Source organism: Anas platyrhynchos, chromosome 11 (assembly GCF_047663525.1).
Source record: "Anas platyrhynchos isolate ZD024472 breed Pekin duck chromosome 11, IASCAAS_PekinDuck_T2T, whole genome shotgun sequence".
Lineage (NCBI taxonomy): Eukaryota > Metazoa > Chordata > Aves > Anseriformes > Anatidae > Anas > Anas platyrhynchos.
In genome coordinates this window covers 10,065,564-10,092,198 of record NC_092597.1, presented here as the reverse complement: position 1 = coordinate 10,092,198, position 26,635 = coordinate 10,065,564, and the positions used below count along the sequence as shown (strand labels likewise).

The 26,635-nt window shown below is 41.9% G+C and overlaps 1 protein-coding gene and 1 long non-coding RNA gene across 5 annotated transcripts in view; one reads left to right on the top strand and one right to left on the bottom strand.

Moving 5' to 3' along the window:
* Window positions 1-26,635, top strand: part of RORA (RAR related orphan receptor A) — a 410,146-nt gene that overhangs the window by 112,300 nt on the left and 271,211 nt on the right. The gene's annotated exons all lie outside the window — the stretch shown is intronic.
* On the bottom strand, window positions 16,354-20,289 carry LOC119718090 (uncharacterized). The gene is made up of 2 exons (XR_005268722.2): window positions 17,707-20,289; window positions 16,354-17,269 (listed from the first exon to the last, which is right to left on the bottom strand). It is a non-coding gene; the product is annotated as an uncharacterized lncRNA (long non-coding RNA).

The following is a 26,635-nucleotide window of genomic DNA, read 5'->3' as shown; positions in this document are numbered from 1 at the left end:
TCAACTACAAATACTTGTTGATGATACTGTCCTAGAATGGTCTTGAGGAAGAAACCTGGTCGCACGTCTTGAGGGAAAAAAAAAAAGAAGCAATATAACTATGTTTCAGGTTAATGCTATCTTATTTAATGTAAAATCAATGAGTGCTGCAGAGACTACAGCAGGAGAAGCTTAGTTGAGTTGTATGCATTTATGATGAATGCTCTGGCACTGCAGCCGAAGACCTGTTTCAGTAAAAAATAAGTATTTGTTCCCACATGGTTTCATGGTCTGCTTGTTTTTTTACGAGTGAAATGTCATGGTCTGCATGTGGTCTAAGGGACCTTGCTTTCTAGAAATGGGGATAGCTAGTTACCCTGCCCTGACAGAAACTAGCTCATGTCCAGAGGTGGGATTATGTTACGAGATGACAGAGTGAGCGTTTTAAAAGAATATTTGGAACAACCTGACTGACTTGCAGGACACTGAAATCTCTGTGCTTCCTTGCTGGAAAGCTGAACCTGACTCACTCTCTCCCCTGCGTCTGAGCTGCGCTTTTCTAATAAGCAGCTACTCTTAGTGCTGCTGTCACTTTAGTTTATTGCTTGACTGTCTTTTTCCTCATCTATCTTACTCTAGTGCTCTAAGTATGACTAGACAATTTGCTTCTTTATGTGATGTGGAAATGTTTTATCTTTGCTTTATAAACACTGACAGTGTTTTTTAGCACAAGGATTGCCAGCCAGTCTGTTTTGTTCAGACTCAGAGGCAGCAAAGTTTTGACACAAAGTTTGTTTTCTTTCATAGGCTCTGAACTTTCAGATTAACAAATTGCTTTCTACATGCTAATCAGCTTAGATAAGCAAAGTACACGCTAACACTGTTGTGCAGATGGGGGAAACCAAGATGCAGGAACATTAGGAAACTTGCTCGAGGAAGTCTGTGGGAGCTGACCCTATTCTCAGCGAGACCCACGCACCATCCTTTTTCTTGTCAGATCCTTTCTTTTTACTGAAACCCCTCCCTCCAACAAGTCTCTGATACGTAAAAAGATTTTTTGGTTTGTATCTGCGTGTCTATATTTACTTGCAGCTAAAACAATTTATTGGCTTCCCATGTGTGACTGAAATCCTCACTCGATTGTGAAGCGTTCCTAGCTTTGGAAAGCAAACATGGCTTTGCTGCTTATCTGGCAAACTGCTGCTCAGAGGCAACTGCACCAGGAAGCGAGTTCTGCAAAAAGTACAGCGAGTGTGCGGTGTGGAGCTGACTTGCATAAAGAAAGTGTTCCTTCACCTCAAGTACCCTGCAGGTCGTCAGCCTGACTGCACCGAGCTGCACACGCTGTCCTCGGCCTGAAATAAGGATCCCCGGGTGCTGGGGAGGTAGCGGTGTCTGTCCTCTCCTCTGGCAGTGGATGTATGGAGTTAAATGGTATAGGGAGCTCGATATTTACTGTTACTGTGGCAACTTCAGATGATGATTTATTAAGCTGCCCTTTTTTCCACATTCAGGACTATGCATTTTTGTTGGTCTGGGCTCTCGAGCGAATGTTTCTTTCCACTCCCCGGTGTGTCCTTTTCTCCTATCCAATTCTCTTTTCTGAAGTGACAGAGCAATGGAAATGTGTTTGGAGCAACCTCTGTCAGGCACACAAGGCTTGATCCGGTCGTTACCTTATTAGTAAATATGTTAATAGCAGGTACTGCTTTGAATCCGAGTGTAGCTCCTCTGGCTGGCGGAGCAGTGGGGGGCGTCACAAGGCTAACACAACACAGAGCACTTCAGGAAGCGCGGGGGAGACCTTTTGGCCCAGCCAGGCTGTCAGCTTATTGATCGTAAACTCTCCCTCTTGCTCTTGGTCCCCTGGGACTGTCTCTCTCTGCTCTCTGCCTTGTAGCAGTGGTTTCCGAAGCCCCCCCCCTTTGCTGATTGTGCGTAATTATTGCAGTGACAGCGCGGCCGCTCTTCTGAGGCACAGTCCCCCTTTGGAGTCTGCAGCCTGCTCTTGTTGTGTGGCTTAGTGCAACTCAGCGAGCCTGACTGAGCGTCTGAAGTTATAATTTGTGATGGATTTGCAAAGTTCGGGCCTCAGTGACTTCCGTGGTCATAATGACATTTGCCAGCCCATTTGCGCTCCTGTTCTGGGGCAAGGACAGTGGTGACCTCTATCGATGTCTGCGTCCTAGCATATTGCAACTGTTCTCCCAGTGCTTTGCATCGTAGGCCAGCCTGCTTTGTTCAGCATTTGGAATGCCAGCTAGATATAGCCCTAAGTAAATTCTCCAGATGCAAATACAGGAGACTTAATAAATTATTCATTTTCGAGCTGCATAGACACAGTTTGAAAATCTCGAGCATGATGGTAACCAGGCCCATGCAAACAAAATGAGTGGAGCAGTTACTGAATATAGAATTGTTAAATGAATCTCAAAGCAGAAAAAAATATTTCAAAATCCTGTCAGCCTTCTTATCATGCATTTATCTTTGAGTAGGCAGCAATCTTTATGGCTATAATTTCTGATAACATTAATTTGCATGTAAACATTGCTTATTTCAAATATCGGTCTCAAAGGGTTTATTTTTCACTTGTCTTTATTCTCCAAGGTAGAGGTGTGTCCTAGAATTCTCAAGTAATCCAGTTCTTGATGCCCCCTACCAGTTTCTGCTGGCAACTTGCCTTCTTAGATAAGATTTATTTATGTAGTGGAGTTCCGGTAGGATTTGGGCATATTTGATAGTCCTTTTTTTCACTTGAGTTTAGCAGTTCACTACGGCTTCTTGACACAGTAAATATGTATTTTTAGGTGGTTTTGATTCTGTATCAATTAACTAAATGTATAAATAGCTAATGCATAGCTTTGTTCTTCAGCTAATCTCTGAATTAACTTCACCTGCAAGTGAAATGCATACCCATGTATATACTTTCCATAAATATTTTCAGGTGGGATCTTGAGTTTCAAATGAACTTGTTTTGCTAGAGCTGGGCACGCAGTCTTTGTCTTGGAGAAATTTGTGCATTTTTTCTCCTCAGTGATCTATGCTGCACTGTTCTGAGGCAGGAATATTTTCCTGCCTTAGTTTCGAAGCATAAAATAAAGGTACTTTTATAAGAAAGTATGTTTTAGATATATATAAATACAAGGTGTAAATAAATTAATGAACAGCGCAGGACTGAGTTGTCAGCATGTGAATTGACGTTTGTCAATATTAATATAATGATGACAGCAAATCTGCATATAGGGCTTTTCGTGAAGTGCCGTTGTGTTGGCAACACTGAGCGGCTTTAGTACAATGCTGGTTCAGTTTTGAAAGTATCACTTTCCACACTGTGAAACTTGTATCAGAACTTGTATTTTTAAAATTGAAGACTTCAGTGTGGAGGAGGAAAATACCAAACAACAGCAGAAGTATAATCATAGCTATATCCTACAGCAAGGTTGCTGAAGATCGTATATAACATATATTTATATTTCTCCCCCCACCCATATCAAAACCATTCTTCCATTATGCTGGACACAGGTCGTAGGCAGCATTTTTCAGTTGCAGCTAAAAGTGGCTCCTTTGTGCTTGCAGCCCTCTGCCACTTGGTTTTATTGTTTGATCTGTGCCGCTTTTCAAAACTAGGATAAAATAATTCATCTTTCAATGTTCATTGCCAAAAGATATATTAATATATCTCCCAGCCAGTACTTATTAATATGCCTCTATCTTTTGGATTTTCACATACAATGCAAGTTTGAAAATGTCTTTGTTAGCTATTACTGGTACCCCATAGAAATCAGGTACAGTAGAAAAGCTCAAATCTGATCATAGACTAAAATTGTAAATTCCTGTCGTTGTTAGAAAAGGCAGCACAGTATATTGTAGCGCTGATATGAAAAAGTACTTTGCCCAACTCACCAGCTGCTACAGGCACATTTTCTATAATCCAGTGCCTGTCAGGCACAGGAGAGGCTTGGTTCTGGCACCTATTATGCAGCAGTATATGTGTCTGATGAAAAAAACTGTACTAAAAGCATGTGGGAAGATGGAGAAGAATAAGGGAAAGAGACGATTCATTTACTGCCTCTGCCTTTTAGAATCTCTCTGCTTGAGAATTTGAATGACCTCCCTGGCTACCATTGATTTTAATGTTAATAATAGGATAATATAAAGAATCAAAAAAAAAAAAGGGGGGGGGGGGGGGGGTGGCAAATATCCCAAACTGTGCAGGAGCCCCAGAGAATAACTGGCTGGATTTAGCAGCTGGGGAGCTGCAGTCCCACCATTATTGTCATATCAGAGCAATCACTGGGAATTGCTGCTGCAATTTTACAGATAGTTGGAGAGAATTCAGTCCAGGAAGAAAAAAGCAACAATCCCATAAACAGATTGTTAAAACTAATGGCAGAAAACAAACAGTGCAAAAAAGAAGGGCTGTATTTTCTGCACTTGCATCTCAAGTAAATAGAAAGATTTTAAAGGCTGGAATGGACCTTTGTTACTGTCTAATCTGATTTTGGTTTAACAGTAGCCACAAACTTTTGTGCTGTGTCAAGCCCCTGGATTTTGTTTTCCAGTTTGGGAGGTTTATGTGATTTGAAGGACTTCAATCTAAGCCTAAGCAGTACCTCTGGCCACCATACTTGCTGAGTGCGAGTTTTAGAAAGATAGGCTGCTTTTATAATACTTCCTGAAACAGGAAAACAATTGAAATGATTATTATCAAGGAGAATGGCTCCCCGGTTTTGCAGCACATGTCTACTGCAGAACTCATGCTCTTCTGTTTAGGGATCTGGCTTTGGTAAGATCTTCAATTTCCTGCCAGCAAATCCGTTCTTCGTGTGCTGAACACGTGCAGGAGGTAGCATACAGTCAAACTCTCATGGTACCTTCACTGTTTCTTTATTGGCATAAAGGCTTAATGGCATAAAGGTACCCGTTTAGGTGAGAATGAGAAGAAGAATTCAGAGAGAGAACAAATATGCTTTGCCTTAGTGACATGATGTGGGATTAGCGAACAAAAATTGGTGAACGTCTCAGTCCCTTTGCCAGGAAGGCACACTGTGTGTGTTTGCTTTTTTGTAGTGGGGCTCATAAAGTGGCTCCAAGGAATGCCACTTTGGGGTTGCTCACAACCATGACCACCTGGACAGGGAGATTTGTATTCTGAAGCAAAGCAGTAAAGGTGTGACATTCTGTGCCGCTGCTGCTTCCAGCTAGAATGTCTAACATGAGCTGGTGATACCTGTTAGCAGGGGCTCCTATTTCCAGTGCCATGTATCTGGCTGTGTTATGGGGATGTTCTTAAATCGTGCAGGGGAAAGGATGAAACATAATGAAAACAGGGAGAGCTTTGCCGCATTAGAGGGGGACAAGGATTTCTCCGCCGTCATTTGTGTTTTTTCCCCGATTAATTCTTTTTTTCAAGAAGTAATATCAAACTCGGTCATGTTAGGATGAGAGCAATTCATCCAAGATAGGAAAGGATGATTATAACAATAAAAGAGAATTATTTAATAGGAGAATAATTTACATCAAGGAGTAGTGGGAGTAAAGTGAATTCTGATGTTTTGAAGGTTGATTGGGTGGGTGGGCATGTTGACAATAACAAGACAATCATATCTTCTTCAGTGACTTACTAACAGGCTTCAAGGTTTTAAAATAAAATGTATGAATTCTGTGCAAAGTATTGTTTTTACAACAGTAGGACAGCTGGTGTAATTTTGTTTGTGACAGACCTGAAAATAACTTGGGTTATATGCTGACCTTTTGGGTCATGCTGTCAAAAAAAAGTTTTTTTTTTTTTTTTTTTTAACTTTCATTTTAGCATTTCTATGATTAAGTGCTGTAGTTCAATTTTACTCTATCTATGTACTTCCAGTAGCTTCTAGAAATCTTCAAAATACTACTCCCGTATTCCAGGAAACATTTCCTTCTTGCAGAGGCTTATGTTGTGGGATAAAACCTTTGGTGCATATGATGATGTGTTTGGGCAACACACAATTGTAGACAAACTCCCTGACGGTGGCTTTTTTTTGTGTGTCGAAGTGTATCTTAAAATGCATTTTAACTTAGAGAAGTTAAGTGTTGTAAGTGTTAATAAATGATGGCTATCTGTAAAATGATGTTTTAGGGGGAAAAGTAGATAAATCAGTGGCATGGCTGTTTTCAGATGCCATTATGATGTATACCCAGATGACAACTGTTCTCTGCCTGGTGTGTAATCTGGAGTAAGTCCTTGAGTGGATTCTTTTGGTTGCTTTTATTCTTTTGGTCGTTTTATACATTTATCAGCATAGCAATGTATATGCTTTATCAACATATACATTGGAAAACCCATTTGTGTACCAAGGCTAGCTCATACCGAGATGTAAACCAGGAAGCTAGCCTGGCTGAAAAGCTCAGCAAACAAACAGATCCTGCTCCGCTCAAATATGTGCTTTGGTATTTAGCACTTGGGGGTGGTTGACTGCCTATAACATTTGTGGCTTGAAAGGGTGAAAGAGAAATAGGAACAAAAGCACCACCTATTATAGGGAGTGCCTGTCTGGAAAAAAAAAGCAGCACTAGGTCACTGCAAGATGAGCTGGGAGGGCCAATGCTGGAAGTAGGCATGGGAAACAAGGAAGCTTGCATCTGTGGGGCCTTCCTCTGAAACTAACTTCAGATCATACAAGGTGCCATAGTTGCCTTCTAGCCTTAGTCTGTGAAGCGTGGGTGTTGGGTTATCGAATTGATAGCTTATTTTGTTCTGTACTGCCTGCTTGCAGGTTCTTGTCAGTTTGTGGGCACTGGGAGGCTACATGAGACACAGTCAGGGTAGTTGTACCTTTGTTCAGAGGAAAGGAAAGAAAGCTCTTGCAGCATTAAATCCAAACTGATTAAATTTAATTATAGATAGCTTTCTCATCTTACATTAAATTACTACATATTTTTCTTCTAGACATTGAAAAGAAAAAAGGCAATTAAAAGTGTTGATGAATTTCTTGGCATTTCCCTCCTTTTGCAAATTGCTAGTCTCAAGACCATTTTGAAGAATATATATATTTATGTATTGTTTGTGTGCCATTTTGTTATTCAGGCAATTTCTGTTCCAATTTTAGCAGTGATTAAACATTAAATTTGGGTGGGGGACAGGTGGTGCTGTATTAAAAGGTGCTGCCTTTGCTCTGATGCAGTCCACTGTGTCCTGCTGCAGAGGCTGAGGAGGCAAAAATCCAGTCACTTCAACTACAAAGGAAGGGCAGATATTGAAGGCTGCTCCTTTGCTGTCCTTTCCTGAGCTCAGCAAGTCCAGGGGTTGGTGTGTGGAAGAAGTAGCCAGGTACCCAGGGGCTGGTAAATATATGCGGCATGGTACTTGGGTAGGTTTCCTAGTGTAAGTCTTCCTGAGAGTAATTATATCTCCCTATTTTTGCTTTTAGGGGATGATTAAAACCAAAAATCTGTGTTCCCTAACATCTTACACAATATGCCTCTGTTTTTGTTTTTGTTTTTTTTTTTTTTTTTCTCCTCTGCATGTAGTAAAAGGAAGCAGAAAAAGGGTTTCGAGAATGAGAAAGGATCTTTAATCAGATTCATTCTGTGTCTCATGCTTTCACTGCATCAGACATTTTTTATGCCCCTTTTAACGTATCTGAGTATTACAATCTTTGCTGTATCTGTCCTCTGTTGATGTGGCCACCTGAAGAACTGTCATCTATAAGTTTTGCTTTTCAGTATTGCTATTATTTCTGTATTGTTATGTGGTTACAATTGTGGGTCTCGATACTACAGATCAAGCCTGTGGGCATATTTTTAAAGGTGTATATTGTGAACATTAGGTTTTGATCCATGTGTATTTCACAAAGGCGTTCAAACCTGGTAACTCCAGTGTGTCTTGTGCCCGGCGAAATCTCAGAGGATGTCTGAGTTCAGGGAACTGTCCAAGTTCCCCTCTTCTGGGTGGGTGACCTCCATGGGAAGCTCTTGCAGTTCTGAGCCGGTGCAGAGAGGTAATGTGATGGTCATATGAGTTTCCATCTTGCTGGCCTGAGTTCCTGCAGTCAGTAGGAAATTTTACAAAATACTCTTTGATGTAATGGGCCCTGTAAGGACAAATAGAGCACTTAGGCTTTCAAAAGCTCAAATAAGTATCTGCTGGTACTCACTGAACACCCAAATCTCCATTTGGGAAATACCACTTGATGACAGAGTTGATGAAGGGTCCTCAGCCTTCAAACACATACCAGCTATATATAAAGAAGGCATACTATATATGGTCATTACTCTCTTTGGGAAGACGTCGATTCCTTCTGTTGTTCTCCTTTGCTTATTTTAGTCACCCATTTCATACCTCCTCTTCAACACTTGACCCTTGAAGATAACCAATCTGTGGTGCCAATCCGTATTTCTTCAGAAAACTTGGAATGAGAAAGACTTACCGATGGTGCTAGGAATTCCTGATTGTCTCAATCACTGGTTCACGGCAGTGGGTCTCACCTTTATATTACAAATGCGATTCTTGGCTTTGGGAACTTTAGGACTTGAAACTCATCTGCAGTTCCTATCTGTAACAGTTCTTCGTACTGTCACAGTGTGGGGGATCGAATGCACTTTGTTCACCAGGATTTATTTGAAGTTCCTTCTTGCTTCTTCCTGTGAGCTCTGCTTTAGTTGCAGCAATCTGTGCACTAAATGTGGCTCTGGCTAACTGCCGTATCTCAGACACAGTCATGGAGAATCGGTGCAAGCTGGTGCAAGGATACCAGAAGGATCAGGACTAGTTTTAACACTTTGATTTTTTTCCAAATAATCAACAGAAATATTGATCTGAATCACCGACACTTTATTTGCACAGAAAAGCAACTGAAAGCAAGGTAGATGAGGTAGTAATGACACTTCACACAGAGAGCTCTGAGTTGTTTTGCCTCTTTAAGCGAGAGACTTATGTAAATCAACTCCCTTAAAAAAAAATAAAAAATGTTTGAGTGGGAGAAGACTGTATCATGCAAAGCAGAGATGCTCTTCTCAGGTAACAGCTGACCACAGGCTTCTGGTGGAGGAAAAAGTGATGCAATACCAGTTTGTGTCAATGGGAATGAGATAGGAGGAGAGAGGCGAGGCTTTACCTCCTTATATGCTTCTGTATGTTGGCAAGACTGGTATTTTAATAATTCCTTACATTCTAGGATCATGTATTAGGAGGGACATTGAAGTATTGGGTAAGGTTCAGGGAGTCACCTGGAAATATTTGGGGTAGGAGAAAATGGTCTTCGAGCAGTTGGAGCATTCTTTCTTGCATTTACCAGTGAGAAAACTAACAGTCTGTAGGGTAACTGTTTAAGAATCCTCAGAAAGAGAAAAGCCTAGATACTAAAGGGACTATATTTAACCTGGTGGAGAGGCAAAATGGGAACCAGCAGCTGAATGCTGGAGCAGATGAATTCAAACTGGAGAGTAGGCAAAAATGCTCAGCACCGAATGTGGTTAAACATTGGAAGGAATTACTAGGAGGAACAGCTGATGCACCATTTCTTGAAGTCTTCAGAATGAGCTCGGATGCCTTTCTTTAAGAAACGTTTTGATCAAATACTTTTTATGGGGCTTAGTGCAGGGGTTAATGATGTGAAATGCACCAACCTATGATAAGCACGTTTCACAATGTGCAAGAATAGGTCATCCCACTGGTCTTTTTGACTTAAATTCTGTGAATTTATGGATGTCTGATACAGCTTGAGTACCTCTTTGTACTTTGCCCTAATTCTACAAGCCTTTGTACTATTTTTTGTCATTATAATCATAAGAATACCTTGTATATTATTCTCTCAGTTTGTTAGCTACTATTAGTTACTTGTGTGAATCCAGCCATTGTTATTGTAAGAGTTACTTGGGAAATTATTTCACTTTCTCATGTTGGATTTTAATAAGGTGGAAGTGATTGCAACTTTTAACTCCACATGTTTAAAGACAAATATTATGAATCATTCAACTTACTTTATGAGAGGATTGTAAGTTACGGAGGTCAGAAGATATAAGTTAGCACTTGCACGTTTGACAGGACAGAATATACTGCCTGGTAGCTGTTGAATTCCTCTGTTGTTCTTTAAAGTTTGTTTGTCGGTCGATGTGTAAAGCCAGGCTCTGCTACATATGGACCATCCATCTGATCTGGGGCTTGCTGTGTTGTCACAATCTTCTGATTTGTACTTAATGCTGCTATGTTTCTTTCCTATTGCAGAATATGAAATATTAGATCCTGAGACTGTTTTTTATTTCCAACATTTATGGGAAATGAGAACAGTTTGTGAAAGTCTTTCACAAGACTGTGTAGGTGTGAAGTAGTATTTTGCTTTTGTGATTTCTATATCGGTACAGCTTACACTGGCATACACTCAGCAAGCACACACACAAATGTGATGTGATTTTATAGGCCTGAATAATGCTCCCTTGGGCAGATGCACTCCCGGTACCCAGCAAAACAGGGGGCCTAAAGATGAGATGTTACTCTATATAGCACCAGAGTTACTGGATGCTGATCCTGGTTGGGGCTTGGAAACCTGTACCAAAGGATGATAATAGCTTTTGTGCTGTGCCACTGGCAATAAATAACTAACTGTTGCTAAAGTATTTTGTAATGAATTGGAAAAAAAAATCATTCTTGAATTTGAAAAAGTCTTTATCTCTAGGAATATAAATTCTTTCAACAGTATGCTGTTGTCCTCAAATGTAGAATGCCTATAGCAGAACTTCTTTCCAGAGTTAGCTAAGAGGTATAGTTGATCCTGTGCATTGCATTTTGTTTATCTTATATACTTGATTGCAAAATACTGAAGCTTAAATAAAGTTTTTCATCTGTGATATGTTCCTAGAAATTAAAGCATGAAAGGTGAGTGACAGAAAGGTTAATCTGAAAGATAAATTAATCAGTGTTTGAGTCCATGAACTCCTTGATAAGATTGTAGGAAGTGAGTTATACCAAGAATGCTAAGTGTTCGTTGGGAAAGGAGTTGTCACTTCAGCACTATCTTGGTTGGAATCACACGGTAACAATATGATTTGTGCGCCTCTGTATCTGCGGACTGATGCTGTGGTACCCGTGTTGTCAGGCTGACTATTTCCTGCTCTGAAGCTGGGAAAGAGAAATGTAAATACAGCACAAAATTTCTCTTGATGTTACATGGTGACAGCAATCTTTTCTGATAGAATTGCGGGAATAATATTGCAGGTTGAAGTGTTAAGGGCTTTTCATCTCTGAAAGGAGCTGGTGGAGCCTCTGCCTTTAAACTTTATTTTAGAATAATTGATAAAATAAATATATGTCTGAAAAAAATACACTGAGATTCATATAAAAATACCCTCTTTATTGAAGTGATTTGATTAATTTGCAAGCAAAATTTTGTTTGTTTGTTTTTCTGCAGTCTTGTGGTAAATTGACAGTTGCGAAGACTGAAGTCTTCCCATGCCTTACTTTCTTTTGATTTCTCTTCATTTTTGCACACTTCCATTGCTATTTGTTGTGATATTCTTGCAGTGATGTTGGTGAGCTTGGAAATATTTTATAGTTTGTCAGAATCTGTTTGATCCTCTTGTGAAATGTGACAGCTAAAATAAGTCTCCATGACCGGTGAGGTGCTCTGAGCAGGAGCGCGTGGGCTCTGGTGCTGCGCGGACGGACAGAACATGGCTGGGAAAGGGACGCGGCTGTGCTGCCCAGCACCTTGCGTGCTCAGGTCCGTGGGACCGTGAAGATGTCTGCGGTGAGATGTCCTGTCAGTACTGGGAGGATCTACATTATCTGCCCCCTGCGGTCAGAGGTGAGCAGCCCCAAAGTCACCTTGTAAAAACCCGAAGCTTTTCCCATGGGATTCAGTAGCAATCGATGGGAGGGCTGTGCTGGTGCTGCCATGGCTTACTCTGGAAAGCCCTTTGCTTTTTGGGCACTTGGTCCATGCTGGGGCTGTCGAAGAGCTGTGGAGGGGAGTGGCAGGGGGATGCTGTCAGAGCTGCCCTGTGCCTCATGTGGGTGTATCGATGGGCTTACAGGGAGAGCAGGGTTGGGAGGCTCCGAAGCGCAGTTGGTGATGTCTGAACATGTAATCTGCTTGCAGATAATCATTTCGGTGCCTTTAGAGTGGGGACAGGAAATTTCCATCTTGCACAAATTAAAAGGCAGTTCCCCCAGGCTGTGCAAGAGGAAGAGGTAACTTGAGGAGTTTTACTTTGTTAGTTCTCAGGCAGGTGCTTTGTGGGGATTAGCGCTGGCCCAGCTCCGATGTTGACAACCTTCTCTGTCATCCACCACAGTAATGCAGGAGGAGCAACGGTAAAAGAAGTGGCGATCTTTTTTCTGCTCTTAACCACTAGAAACAGATGTATGATCTTCTGTAGTTTATAAAGATAGTATTAAAGAGTTTGCATGGTTTCTCTCTCTCTCTTTTTTTTTTTTTTTAAGTCAAATGCTATTTCTGAGCTCCAAGGGCCGACAGCTGTTCTAGTTTTGCTTGGGGACGTTTTCACAATGTGGATTAATCAATGTTATGAACTGGGTCCATGGGGTTTTGGGAATGTAATTGGTTTCAGATGACACTTTGCTAGTCAATCTGTGAAACAGCCGAATGTTGACACAGCTGAGCAATTCCAGCTGTTTCCACTCACCCCTTCTTCCCTCCCTGGATGCACCAGCCTTTTCCCTCTCTCTTGTCTCCCTTTCTTATTATGATGTTGTGAAAGAAATTTGTGATCTGTTTCTGCCATTTGTCCCTGCTCTGGTTTTGCTTCTCTTCCCACCATGCTTTCAAAACAGATTATTTCAGGATTTTTTTTTGCCCATTCTTATTGGTTTGGGCCTAATTTGCTCTAAAGGAATTAACTCCTTTGAAGCATATTTAGATGTTGCTTGGGAAGTTGGAAAATACTTCTGCGTTTGTTGTAGCAAACCTACCTTCAAAACAGCTAACAAGTAATGGTAACAAAAGACAGGGACAGACTGCAAGGTCTCTGCGCAGAAACGTACTGCAGGACGCCTTCCCCTGCTGGGTTGGAGGCAGGATTGCTGTTGCTTTGTCCAACCTCGTATCCTGCCTTTGGTAATGTTGGTTGCACTTGGGTGCTGTTGTTCGAGAGCTTGATGAGTAGTAGTAACAACGCCCAAGAATGGAGTGGCTCATAAATAGCCTATGTCATTTATTCTTCTCAGATTATTATTACAAGTTAGTTTTATTTTCATTTTTCTCCTTTTTTGCCCCATAGCATGATGAGCACAGATAGATATGCCATGCAACCTGCATCTGGAGTATATATTTACAATTTCAATGCTGCTCCTGATTTGTAGCAGAAAGGAATAAAGTAGATACAGTGCAATACTATGCACAGCTCTTTTCCATTGCATTTCTGAGGTGCTACCTAAGCTGCTGCTTTGCAGCAAGGAGTACAGCGTGGAACAATTGGCTGGGCCATGAAAACGTCTGGGTACACAAACGCACACAGTTCACAAATCTAGCATTTCAACAAAAAGGCCAAAGGCTCTGAAGAGATGCTCTGGCTGTGTTAGGGGAGAGCCTTTGGGTCACTATACCTCTTGTAATATGCTCTTGGCTAGCTTTTTTATTAGTAACTACAGTGGCAGTGATTTTCTAAGTTCAGTATTATTTTCCCATTATGAAGTCAGAGGAATCTTGAAGAATGTGTGCTGACTTTTTTGTTTGTGCGGCTCCTGCAATGGCAGGCTGTTCCAATTTAGCATTGGCACTTAAATTCCGAAACGTACTGTCTCCAGGCACCAATTAGCTCTACTGAATTTTTGAAATGGCAGAAAGCACCCATGGATCTTCAATCATTTTAAGTCATGCCTGTTATTTTAGAGTAGCATGTAATGGAGTGGCTGGTTAACTAGTTTCCATACGTAATTGTTAACGCTTTACCTACAGATAAATTTCTTTGACGACTATGTATGGCTTATTTAGAAAATTATATACATGTATATATGTTTAAAACATAATGGGAAAATGACAATCTGTGAGTATCTCTTAGTATTGTGTTGCTGACTGAGGAATTTGTATGTTTGTGCACTGTAATTTTCAGAAAGTCTTTGTGTTATTAATTCCAGTGTTGTTTGTTTGTTTGTTCGTTTTCAAATGACAGGGTTCTTCCATAATATCTCACCTTACAAACAGTATGCTGGCAGCAAAGACTAGTTTTTCAGGAATACATGGTGGAGGCATCAGTTCAGTACCTGGCTCCCCATACACTTTTCCCATGTGACCGGAAAGCAGCCACTTCACTCCTTGCCTCAGAGGCCTCATTCATTGAGTGGGATAAAAATTTCTGCTTTCTGAGTTTTTTCCGTCTCTTCTTTTTGCCCCAGAGATTTTGGATTTTTACTAGCATCCTAACCAGTGTTGAAGTGTTTGCCTGTGAACTGTTGGGGTTATTCCTTCTGTAAAATGCAGGAACTGTGGGATGTGCTAGGCTCTATCAAAGGGACTAGAGCTCTTTTTTTCCATTTTATTAATGGAGACCATATTTTCTCAGTGCTGAGGGTAGACAGCTGTTGGACCTGAACAACCATTTAAAATAGTTGTACTTGCTACTTGTGTGTATGACTTCAGGTAAATCTTAGTGGTAAATTGGATCTCCCATTTAATCCAAATGATACTTCAGATAATTTGGGATTTTGTTTTTCTCATCTGTACCAGCCCGTAACTAGATGTCAGTTTGGCAATGGCAGCACAGAATTGAGGAGAGAAGTGAAGGATAACACTTAAATTAGCTCAGAAACAAAATCACAATGTTTCTTTAAACTAGAAATGGATTAAATGATTCAAGCAGTCAGGTATGCTTCTTCCTCGCGAGTTCTTCAACACCCATAGAGGTTTCCTGTACAATCTTTGGAAAATCTTTCTTTATATCCTTAGTTGTCTTTTATATTGACCCACCAAAAGGACTAGGATCTTGGAAAGTCAGAGGGAAGGTATGCAGTCAGTACCGTGTCCGAAGTCCTTCTCTGGTGCATGGTTCCTGTAACACGGCTCAAGGTGTTGTGCTCTGTCGGGTGACTGCCACTGGCTGTCAGGTAACAGCGGGCTGAAGGAGCCATGGATTGTTTCACGTTGCAGTCTCCAGCCTGCAGTGGAAAAAGAAGTTCTGTTGGTAGGACCTGTTTAGAGAGCACTTGCACGAGCTTACAGACAATCCTGTGCTCTTCGTAGCGCAGGGCAGGCATGCATTATCTAGCATGTTTTTGCCAGTGCGATCACTTGTGCATTGCCTTTGCCTTCTGAGCTAGCAAGTGGTCTGACGAGGGAAGTTGGATTGAGCAGTGTGCTGAACTCCTCTGTTTGAACTCAAAGCACTTGTTAGTATCTCCTGTAAATCTGTGTTGCTGTGGGCCCGCAGTGCCCGGGTACTGAAGCACTGAGGCTGTGCTAGATCTCGGCAGGTCGTTCCGCTCCCAACTGGACGGAGCTGTTGCCATGTCACACACAGCCCTGGGGTCAGCCTTGGGCCGTGCTTCTTGCTCGTAACCTGCCGGCTGCCTCAGGAGAAGGGGAGGAGCAGCCCGTGCACCCTGGTGGGTCCTGAGCTTTCCTGGTCAGCAAGGCTGCTCAGAGGCTTCCCTGTGCCAGAGGAGGTCCTTGGCTGCGGTGTGCCCTTTGTGGAGGCATTTTCACAGGAAAGAATAACGTGGGGTAGCAAGTTGCCACCTGCTGGCTGCTCCAGAAGAACTGCTGTGAGGCTTTCTCTCCTCACACGAAGGGCTGCCAGCTGACAGGTTTTCCACCAGCCCAGCAGGCTTTTGGAGACCTGGTGATTGCCAGAGGAGCTGCTGAGGATAGGTATACAGGGGCTCTGGTTGGCCAGGAGGCTGCTGTTGCAAAACTAGAGGAAACCTGGACTAGTGTGAGGTGACTAAACCTCGTACCTTAAGTTACTGTGCTCTTATCTGGAATAAATGCCTTTATTGTGGAACAATTAATTCTAATTACTTTGTGTGTTCCCAGTAACTTTCCTGGATGTCAAAGCTCAGGTTCCCTCAAGAAGCTCCTCTAATAATATAACTTCTGAGAACAGGAAAGGTTTCTGAGAAAACAGTTTGTAATAATAGGTCCATTTGCAAGTTAGACTTTGGTAATCCCAATACCAGTCACCTCAAAGAGAGTTAAGAGGCTTTAGAGCCTCATGTACCCAAGAAACCTGTACCCTTTAGGTAGGGAGACCGACCTCGCTTGCTGCCTGTCTCTGCTGTGAGGTTGCTGGCAGAGGTACAGTTTGGATGGTGAGAACAGCAGCCTCCAGTGATAATGCCCACAATTGGTATTGACAGGGATCTAGTCCTAGCGTGTAAATGTTTCTGACTGGCCTGTGGTTTGTGATACGTGTGTTCTCAGTGGGATGCCAGTCTGGCTCTGAGCAGGGGCCCCCGGGTACTGTCACTTAATAACAGAAGTAACAGGGGCAGAAGGCACCAATAATATATTTTGTTAACATCCAGTCACTTATCTGCAGACATCAGACTCTCAGGAGTGTCTGATATATTGTCTAATCACCTGCTCACATGCCACGTACCCATCGTCAAAGGAGAAGTCCTTATTTCTATTTCTTCCTTTTTTTAAGCCAAAGCAGAAGCTGTAGGAGCAACACACTAACAGAATCCTTATGTATTAACTATTTCTAGTACCCGTGTAACATGTATTTCAAAAGAAGCAGGAAAGGGACCTTGTATATAAGGGGAGCTGCTTTACATTTTCAGAAGCCTCCTTTCAGTCTTCTTCTGCTTTCTGGAAAAAAAATAGTTGCAACTTGCATACGTCCGATGTCATGTTGCAGAAATTTCTATTTAACCATTGCTCTGTATTCAGAGGAAGCTCAGGTGTTTCTTTTTTCTCCAGCCATTTAGATGTCAATGCTTATTAAACCCTGTCAGAGCCCTGCATACGCTAACAGCCTCTAATTGCCCTGGCCATCCTCAGCTGGGGCCTCTACCCTCCACTCCCCCACCTCCTACTCCTGCTCTGGGCCTGCAGCTAAGCTCAGGTCTGGGCTGCATCAACAGGCTTCATATTTTCCTTTCTCTCGCAATTGAATAATGCGGTTATATGTAACTTACCATCCGTCCCCAAAAGAGTGATAAGAGGAGATAACATTAAGAAAATTTCCATCCTTGATCATATCATTGCACACTGGTAAGTTGTTGGTAGTGTGGTGTGCTATGCTACTAAGTTTTTGAGTCATTGGAAATAAAACTTGAGTCATAAACCTCTATATTCAGTTGCCTGGTATGTTTTGAGTGGTGTTTGTTTGTTTTCTTTCCTGGTAGTAATTATTCCTGCAAAGAGCAAAGTGGGAAAAGCAGTTCTGAGAAGCAGATAGAGTAAGCTGCAGTTCCAGTTGTTGTGCAATAAAAAGAGAAAGAGTTATAGTAGAACCCAGGAACCTTGGCTGGTATTTCAGTGTGTGATTCAGTAGGTATGGTGAAATAACCAGTCTGCTGGGAGTTGGCTGATCGTGCTTGTTGAAGCACTCAGTCAATACCTAGCACATGCTATTAAGACAGATGATTCTGAGAGCATGACAGGTGCATCAATGAAAACTTAAAAAGTTTTTCAGAAATATCAGAGTTCTATGTTAAAGGAGGATCAAAACTGACAGTTTTGATCTTAAACTTAACAGTTCAGATTTTTAATGGATGTGACACACCCCACACTTACTGTGGCACCACAAACTGAGTAAAATGTTCATCAGAAACATCTTTGCTGTACTTACCACTGATAAAGTTAAAATCGAGGTCAAGATACCACAATACGTGGGAGGAAGCTGGGCGAGAATTAGCAACTTATTCTAAGGCTTCATCTCCAGCTCGCTTCCCAGTTGTCTGTTGCCTTCTATTTCTCTTGATGACTGTGAAAGAGCCATAAGAAATTGTATGATACATATGATTTTCCTCATTATGTGAGATCTCTGGATCTTTTTAGAGGTAAGTTCAAACAGATTTAAGCTGATCCAAGAAAAGAAGCCGTTTAAGAATTCATCCCTTTTTCAAGTGGTTCACTTGATGTCGCACGCTCTGGCAGGAGGCGAGAAGTTGTTCTGGTGGAGGCTCCTGGCAGCCCTCCTTTCATTCAGGAAGCTGGGGCATGGTTGGGCCTGGATTACTCGTTGTGAGGGAAGTTGTGCACGACTTCAAGGCAGCAGCAAGCTTGGTCTTCCATTCCTTTTGCTCTCCTCCCAGTTGTACTCTGCAGCCTGTTCTTTCATACCTTTACAAAAACTCGAAGTGCCATTGGTGTTTGTAAGAGAGAAATCTCCCTGCCGCTAGGAGGCTGGGTTAATGTATGGCCACATACGCCGTTTATCTGTTCAGTCCTGGTCTTATTCCTCTCCACTAAGCAATCCCTGTTGTTGGTGGGGCTGCCTTCTGGATCCCCCGTGTTCCTGAGCCAGGTGTGATGAGTGGGGGCAGCGCCCATGTGCAGACCTCTGCCCTCCGCAGTGCCATGCTGTGAACCCAGCCCCAGGGAAAAATGCAGGGCTGCTCCCTGCCCTAATAATGGTGAACACTGAGCAGCAGCCACTGCTTAGGGAATAGGCAGCTTGTCAGAGGGTTTTATAAACTTCATGGGGCCTTTTAAAACTTACAGCTGGGGTCTTGCATTTCCTGCTCTCCCACCTGCTTGTACAGTCTACTGTGAGTGTTCTGAGCTTCTTGGATCGTCTCTTTAAGCAATCTCTTTAAGCTCTTCTGGTTTTGATTGTTTCTTTACTCAGCCTCAGTCTGCCCTCTTGTCATAGCCCATTTCTTCAAATAAAGCACTTGGGTTCAGCAGAAGAGAGTTCTGATTTCTCACATGGGTGCCATAGTTGGCAAATTCAACCTCTGCCTCAAATAATAATTTGCTTTGCTGTTCCTTGCTGTGAAAAATAATGCAGATGTCCCTAGATTTCTCTCCTGTAGCCCTGAAGCAGAGGAGTACCAGCTCACAGTCCCTCTAAGCTGGCTGCCCAGGTCTCTGATGGAGCTGCAGCATGCAAGGCTTGCCCTAAAGGCAAGAGGCAAGCACCCGCTCTAGCACCTAAACATAACAGCTGCAGAGAAGCAGCCTGCGTTGCTGGTCTCACAGAGCATTTTATCCTCCCTCCAGCATTCACTGATAGTTTTTGAAGATATTGAGAGCACCTGAGAAGGAAATAAATCAAAATCTTAGTCAGCATTATTGCAGAGAAGAGAAAGTTTAAGGGGACATAATAGGAACCTTCCAGTACCTGTGAGGAGGCTCCCAAGGAGCTGGGCTACTGGCAGTGGTGCAAGGGAAGAGAGGGTGGCGATTATGGACCGAAGGTGAAACGATTCCTGTTAGATATAAGAAAGGAAAATCCTTATGAGGACAATCAAATATAGGAAGAACTGGTTGTCCTGAGAGGTTGTGATCTCTAGCCTTGAAGGTTTTCAAGACCCGACTGAATAAAGCCACAAACTAACCGGTTCTGCTCCTACAGCTGGTCCTGCTGTGAGCAGGAGGTCGGATGAGAGGCCTCCTGAGCGTCCTTCCAGCCTGAGCTCTGCTGGGGACAATTGCCTGTGCAGAAGTCAGGATGGTTCATCGCGGCGTATGGGGGTATTCTGTTGCATGTTACGCAACAAAGGTTTGTCACAGAGTTGCCTATTTAGAACAGTGCCTTCTGTTTAACTGCCAACTCTGCTGTAAATGAAGTCATGCCTTTAAAAGAAAAAAAAAGCTTGCGAGGGGTTTCATGGGATTGAGGCAGACAGTCTATAAAATGCTTGGGGGAGGGGGAACAGGACTGACAGTAAGATGTCCAACTGAAAAGGTCCTCTTGACTCTTTCCTGTTTCCACAAATCATTGAAACAAACAAACAAACAAACAAAAAAAGGTCACAGAAGTAGGATTGATAAGCAGGAGGAGATAAAAGGGACTAAAAGCATCAACTACTGAAGACTAAATCAGATCAGTGAGAATTAGATCTGGAGAGACCTTCAGAATTTGGAGAAAACTTACTATGTCTGAGTGGACAGTCTAAGCAAAGAGGAGACCACAAATATCTAAGTATTTCGATCTGAGAACTAGGAAGGTTGTAGGTTTGTTTTTTTTAACATTTAACATTTTTTTAATATGGTGAGACCATACTGTCTGATGATTACAGTGGAAGTACCAAGTCTAGAACTAGAAGTCCAAGCTACAATGAACTGGCCAAATGAGGAGTAACTATTTCATGTCTGGCATATATGATTGATGTGCTTTTCATTTTGGTATTAAGTTTAATGGTGACCTCTCTAAAGATGAACAAAAAAAAAAAAAAGGAGTTATTAAAGGAACTCAGTAGTGGGGAGAACCCCCTAAGTAAGCAGCGCTCATTTTCCCATTGATCCCTGTGCTTTGCAACTTTGTAGGATCCAGTGCTGCAGCATTTTGATGACAATATATTTGATTTTTTCAATGGCTTCACTGGTCACAGCTCCCTGGCTTGGCTTGGCTTGGCTTGATGTACCAGAAGGTGTCCTTTTAGTGTGGATGGAGCTGCAAGCCAGAAATTGGGCTGGCGTTTCTTGTTATGCCCGGAGTGAGGAACAGGAATGTGTCTTGTTAGGAGTGCTTTCAAGACGAACTAAATACTGCCAACAAGAGCCACCCCAGAACACCACGAGAGCACAGTTTGTTATGGGGAGAAGAGCAGGAACAGGCAGCGTCCATTAGTACAGAAGCTGGAGTTGTTAGATGGGTGCTTACCTTTGTGCAGCTTTTTCAAAGGCTGTGATACTGCTTTTTTGGTTTGTTTATTGCATAACTTCAATATAAAGGAATTCCTAAGGCATGAATGCTAAAGCGGAAGGAAAGAATAAGTGGTGCCAGTTAAATTTTCATGTATTTATGCCTTATTATGGTCTGACAGTCAGAAATAATATTCTTTCCCTTTTATCCTGACTTTCTCTTTTGACTGTGTATTAAAAAAAAAAAAAAAAAAAAAAGCACCAGCAGTAACAAAGTGTAAAAGATTGAATTAAATCCTAGTTAGAATGACTTCACCTTAAATAGTGGAATATCTTAGATCTTTCCCTTCCTTTTTTCTTTCTCTCTGTCTAGTCTACAGAGACTTGGCAGTCTCAGATACCCTTGGGTGTTCAAAGGTAGATCAGTCTGCGGCAGGGCTGCCTTTGATGTTTTCACCTACAAAAATGTCACATCACAACCTGCTCTGCTATTTCACATTGAATGTGAAAGATGCACTAAAAGGTTAATTTCAAGTCTTGTTGAATTTTACACCATTAAAGTCAATGCCTTTTCAAGGATGCACCTAGAATGTTGTTAGAAGGCTGAGAGAAGGGGTTGGTTCTGAGCTTCCCCTGCAGCTGCTAACCGTATGCATACGGTGCTTGTGGCTGCGTAACCCCTCGCTGCAGGAATATTCCACCCTGTTCTCCACAGGGAGAAGATTTGCATTGCTATACATACCTTAAATTCCACTACATCTACCAACGCTACCTTTATCCATCTGGGCAGTGTTCTGTCTCAGAAAAGAAACTTTGAGAGAGAGAAACAATTCTTTTGTGGGATATTTTGTAAGGCTAAGAGGAGTTGTGAATATCTGTTCTGATTTGTGAGGTTTAGAAGCGTTTTCTGGAAAGACTGTAGATTAATTACAAATGCATGTGTAAAATATTTTGAAATGTAATTGTTTCTCCCCCACCCTCCATTCAAAACTGGTGTTCTGAAGAAATGCTTCATGTTTGCATCAAACAAATGGATGATTTCTTCAGGGATACCATAGATTTGACTGGGGAAATGCGCTTTTGGAAAGGACAAGCGTACTGGATTTCAAATGTTATTTTGAAAAAGAATAAGCTTTTCTAAAAGATGCTTCAGGTTGGGGAATAATACTTGTTCATCAGTCATATCACAAACAGGGCACAGAAAGATTTCTGATTGGACAAATGCTGCAAGAATGGGATAAGTAGGTTGTGTTTGGTTTTTTTTTGTTTTGTTTTGTGTTTTTATTTTTTTTTGTAGTAATTGCTAAATAACTGTATTTTGTTTTCTCATATTATAATGACAGCTTCAGACTCAGTGAGAGCACTTAGAAAACACTGTGACCTTTCCTTAGCATAACTGAGATCTGTCCTTTAAATGGTTGCTGAGCTCCACGTCCTCTGTCTTTTTTCTGTTCCTGAAATCCTATTTCCAAGCGAGCAGTGAGAAGGCAGGTAACTCACTCCGGTGTCCTCACCTCTGTGGCATAGCAGAGGCTGGGATTACATGCAGTGTCATGCTGTGCTTTTAAGGATGTGCCACATTTCCTACTGTTTTAGCTCAGGAAACGTCTCTGTCACCAAGCCTCTCTGCTCTTCCATGCATCCCCTAATTGTGAGAGACCTCAAGGTGCAGCTGGAGAGCACTTGGAGCCTAATTGGTGTGTGAAAGCTGAGGACAGAAAAGGCAATTATGAAGTTGTGGTCAACTTCAAGAAGGGCTGTAATTGAGGCAGAACTGAAATTAAAAATTGGATTTCTACTGAGCTGAAGTGAAAAGGATGTATGGAAGACTGCTGTAAGCAGCAGAGCAGCTGAGGCTCTGAGGGTGCACTTTCTGCAGCGATGCAGGAGACATCCCTGGAGAAGTGGGGATGTGAGGACCCAAGTGCCTTGGGCATACCTGACATAGGATTTAGCTTTGCAAGCTGCTTGGCATTTTTAGAAAATATCTGGGGATTACCTTAGCTAAACTCAGTATGTTACAGAATCTCTCTTTGTCCATCCCCCTCATAGTCAATTATATTCTGCTGGTACACCGCAACATGGACTAGGTGGTCCTTTCAGCTGCCTGGTGTTCTCTGCTTCCCAGCAAGTATCCTGGAGATACTAGAAATGCTCTCAAGTGGTATTTTAAATCAACCTAGTAAAGTTGAAGTAATTTGACAACGGAGCTAATTTTACTGTTCAAACTGTAACAGTTGCTGTGTACACGAACTGATAATGAATCCATTTAAAAATCTTTCTTTCACCACTTCTAATAATTGGATGTAGGTTTTGTAAAAACATATTAAAATTTGCATCACGGTAGCTTGTTACTGGTTGGCTGAAGGTTAATAAACACTGGCAAGTTGTAATTCTTAAAGTAACAGTCCAACTTGCCCTATTTGTTATGGCATATGTAGTAATGGTTGATTTTTTTTAAGCGTCTTAACACTAATTGCACCAATATAACCTTAGTTGATGGCTCTGCGAACAGGAGCATAGTGTGCATGCAAAGCCTCTGTGCTGAAAGAATTGACAGCATCTTCCCAAGCCGGTCATTTCCAAAGTTAGCTGCAGATGGCTCGGTACAGCCCCTAACCAAAAAGCAGGGCTCTGCTCCTGTAGGCCTGAGGAGGAGAAGGTGCAGGTCTGGTGGCCCTGCGCTAACAGGAGCTCTAGGAGCTTTCCAAAACATACCAAGAGCAGAAGTAATAACCAAGAGCAAGTCATAGCAGCTAGAAAGCAAGAAGTGCCTAATGTGTACTAACCAGCTTGTTTGTTTTTCTTCTCACATTATCCTGATTTCATAGCCCAGGCTGTACTGTCACTTTGCCTGAGATTTGCTCGTTAAGGTGATCTGTTGATATTTGCGTAGGGGAACTCAGAAGCTGCTTGGGAGAAGCAGTAAGCTAACGAACTGCAGTTATTGCTTGGGAAACAAGGTGGTCTGCTGACAGGGCAACCTGGCTGGGAGGTGCGATTGCACTGGAATACTGTTCTTTCAAATCGATTTTAAGTGATGCTAGCTCTGGCTGTAGTAGCACCTTTTATTTCTTCAGGCTTCTGTGACTTCAGTCTCCCTCCCTACAAACTCTCCCTTGTACTCAAAGGATGAAGAAATCATTTGGGCACTGCTGTGGCTTCTCTTTTCATGGTGTGGTGCGTACTCTGATGAGGATCTGCTGTGCTCCCACCACAGCTGGAGTGATCTGTAATTCAGACATGTAGTCCTAAATGTTGTCAACTTCTGTGAAGCATAATGTAGGTGTTTAAAGGGGCCGGTTTGCAGTTGCAAACTTTCAAGGACAATCTCATTAAAATCTGAAGGCCAGTGTATTTTAATGTTTTTTTTTTTTGTTTTTTTGTTTTTTTTTCCTCTGTATTTATCCCTCCTAGGGCTATTACTCTACATTTTCTTGTAAACTCATTAGGATCTTCTATGTTAAAAGGAACTACTGGCCATCCTGATATTAATTAATGAAGACAGTACTTTCTGAGCTCTATCCCACAACTCAAATTTTGCTTTGTTTGTTTGTTTTTTTATTCACATGGAGCTTGTACCATTGTGTAAAGACCAACTCTGCAGACTGAAAGGAGAATTAACCAAAGTCATAACTAGTTTCTGATAATACCCACCTTATGAAATAGTGCTATTACCCTTGTCACGTTAGCTTGACCCTGCCTTGTTCTGGGCTGTCTGATTGCAATTTGCCCTATGTGTCTGTCTTGACATCTGTCCCCCTCCTTTCCGTCCCATTTCTGTAAAGCTCAAAGCTGGGACTGCAGAGGCTGGCAGGGTGGAGCTGCCACACACTTTACCATCCTGCTGCTCTTGGTTTGGTGAATTGTGGATGTGGAGTAAGTCAAGGAATGCTTTTGAGCACTGGCTTTTGCTGAGGCTGGTCTGTTTTGTCTCTGTGCTTTCTTTGTCCTGCTCTGGGCTGAGAACAGTACATGACAAATATCACTAGGTGGCATAGCTACCCTGGTGTACTACCAGGTTAAATTGCGTTTGTAGCAATTGAGTTGTTGATTATAGTTTGAAATAATTCCTTCCTAAAAGACACTATGTCCTGGTCTTTTATAGCACTCTTAACACTTCATCGTTGGACTCAAGAATATGACAGCAGGCAGATAGGCATGTGCACTCTGTCTTACATAAGTTAGAGCTGTCCTGAGAAACCTGAGCTGTTTCTGCTAACGCACTACAAAGCAGTGCAGGCAAAAACCTAAAAATTTTGCTTACTTGGAAAAAATTAAATTAAAACAGTGTTTCCAGAGCTGCTTCAAAAGTTGTTTCACCAGAAGCATAGTTTAATCTCCCTGTTGAGTTACCGAGCTCCTGTGATGTTGTTTCAGCTTTTTGGAATTTATTACAGGAAATCCAGCGTATAATCCAAATTTAAATAAAGCGCTTTTAAGTAGGTGCTTACATTTTAAGGACACCCTTAAATGTTTTCATAGAAAAATGAAGAATATAGAAAGTTTCTGCTGGAACTTAAGCAGTAATTAAGAATATTATTGGACTGGGACTAGTATGTAGTTTTGAAACCAGTTGGGGAACTCCATTTAAAATTACATGATAGCTCTTGTATGTGTTTCTCATAAGGTAGAAATCAGAGTGTAGGATGGACTGTATCAGATGATCTAAGTCAATTGTACTTTGAGTTTTGGTAAGTTAGAATGTCTTTGATCTGGAACTCAGAAAATTCTCAGAAATTGATGAGGGAACGTCAATTTTTTGAAGCAAACTCATTGAACTGTGATGTGTCAATTCACTTCCCTGAACCAGCATGAGTTTTCAGGTGAGTTGAGTTGTCAGTAGTGATTTCAATTGGAGTTGTAGGGATTTGTTTAAGAATGGAATTTGGTTTTGAATTTATGGTAAGGTTTATGATTTAGAAGGACAGACCAAATTATCCTGCAGTCTCGCAGTTTAGTAGATTGCAGAGCTGATATTGTTACACACTTTGCATTTTATGCACTGTAGCATAAGCTGTGTGACTGTAAAACCTAGCAAACTTCAAGAACTTGGTTTTCTCTTTGCCTTTTACTGTCTCAGAACAGCAGCAGGTGGGCGAGTTGCACAGCCTGGTTGCTGTTCGTAATCTCACTTCTCAGTATCTATTGCAAAACTGAGGCAGGAAAGATTTCCATCGTCTTCCCTTTTGAGATAACAGCTGATTAAGAATTCTCTTGTAGGCCTTAAAAATCTAAAAGTCAAGCTTACATCCATCCTATAGTATCCCTTCAACTGGCTGACTTAGTTTGTTATGGAGAAACTTCCTGCTCCCTCATCTGTTACACGTGAGGTGTTTTATGCCCTGGGAAGCATTATGTATGGAAATGCTCTGGTCCTGACATGGCCAAGCTCTGGGGCTATGGGGATATTTTGTTGGGGCTTAACAGATAGGATGGCAAGCTGAGTGTATGAACGTACAGTATTGAAATAACATGCACTTCTCTTACTTGAGTGCCATTATTCTTTGCATTTCATTCTGTACGTATGTCTGAAAAGATAGCTACCTCACCAAAATATTCCCAGAAAATCAGCATTGTTGGGCAAAATAGGCTTCAATGCTGGGTCTTAACCATGGGGCTGGGGACGTCTTACCTATAATAGGAAATGACTTTCAAGTGTGTGTTTCTCCCCCTTCCCCATCACCAAAATATGGCGTAAATATCAGATTGATAGTCTGCTGGTTTTTTTCCCTCACTGTGAAGAAAAACCTTCATTGTAAAAGGAGTGTGTATGCTGGAGCAGCGGACAAGGATGTTCATACCAGACCGAAGGAGCTGAATATGTGTATCTTAGGGTGTACCCTTCATACGGAGACCATAGGAAAGCATTTAAAGTGGATACTTTTTTTTCTATTCTTCAGGTAACTGTAGTAGCAACCCTGATACAAAGGGATTCCTCAGCATCATCGCCTGCAGAACCATTT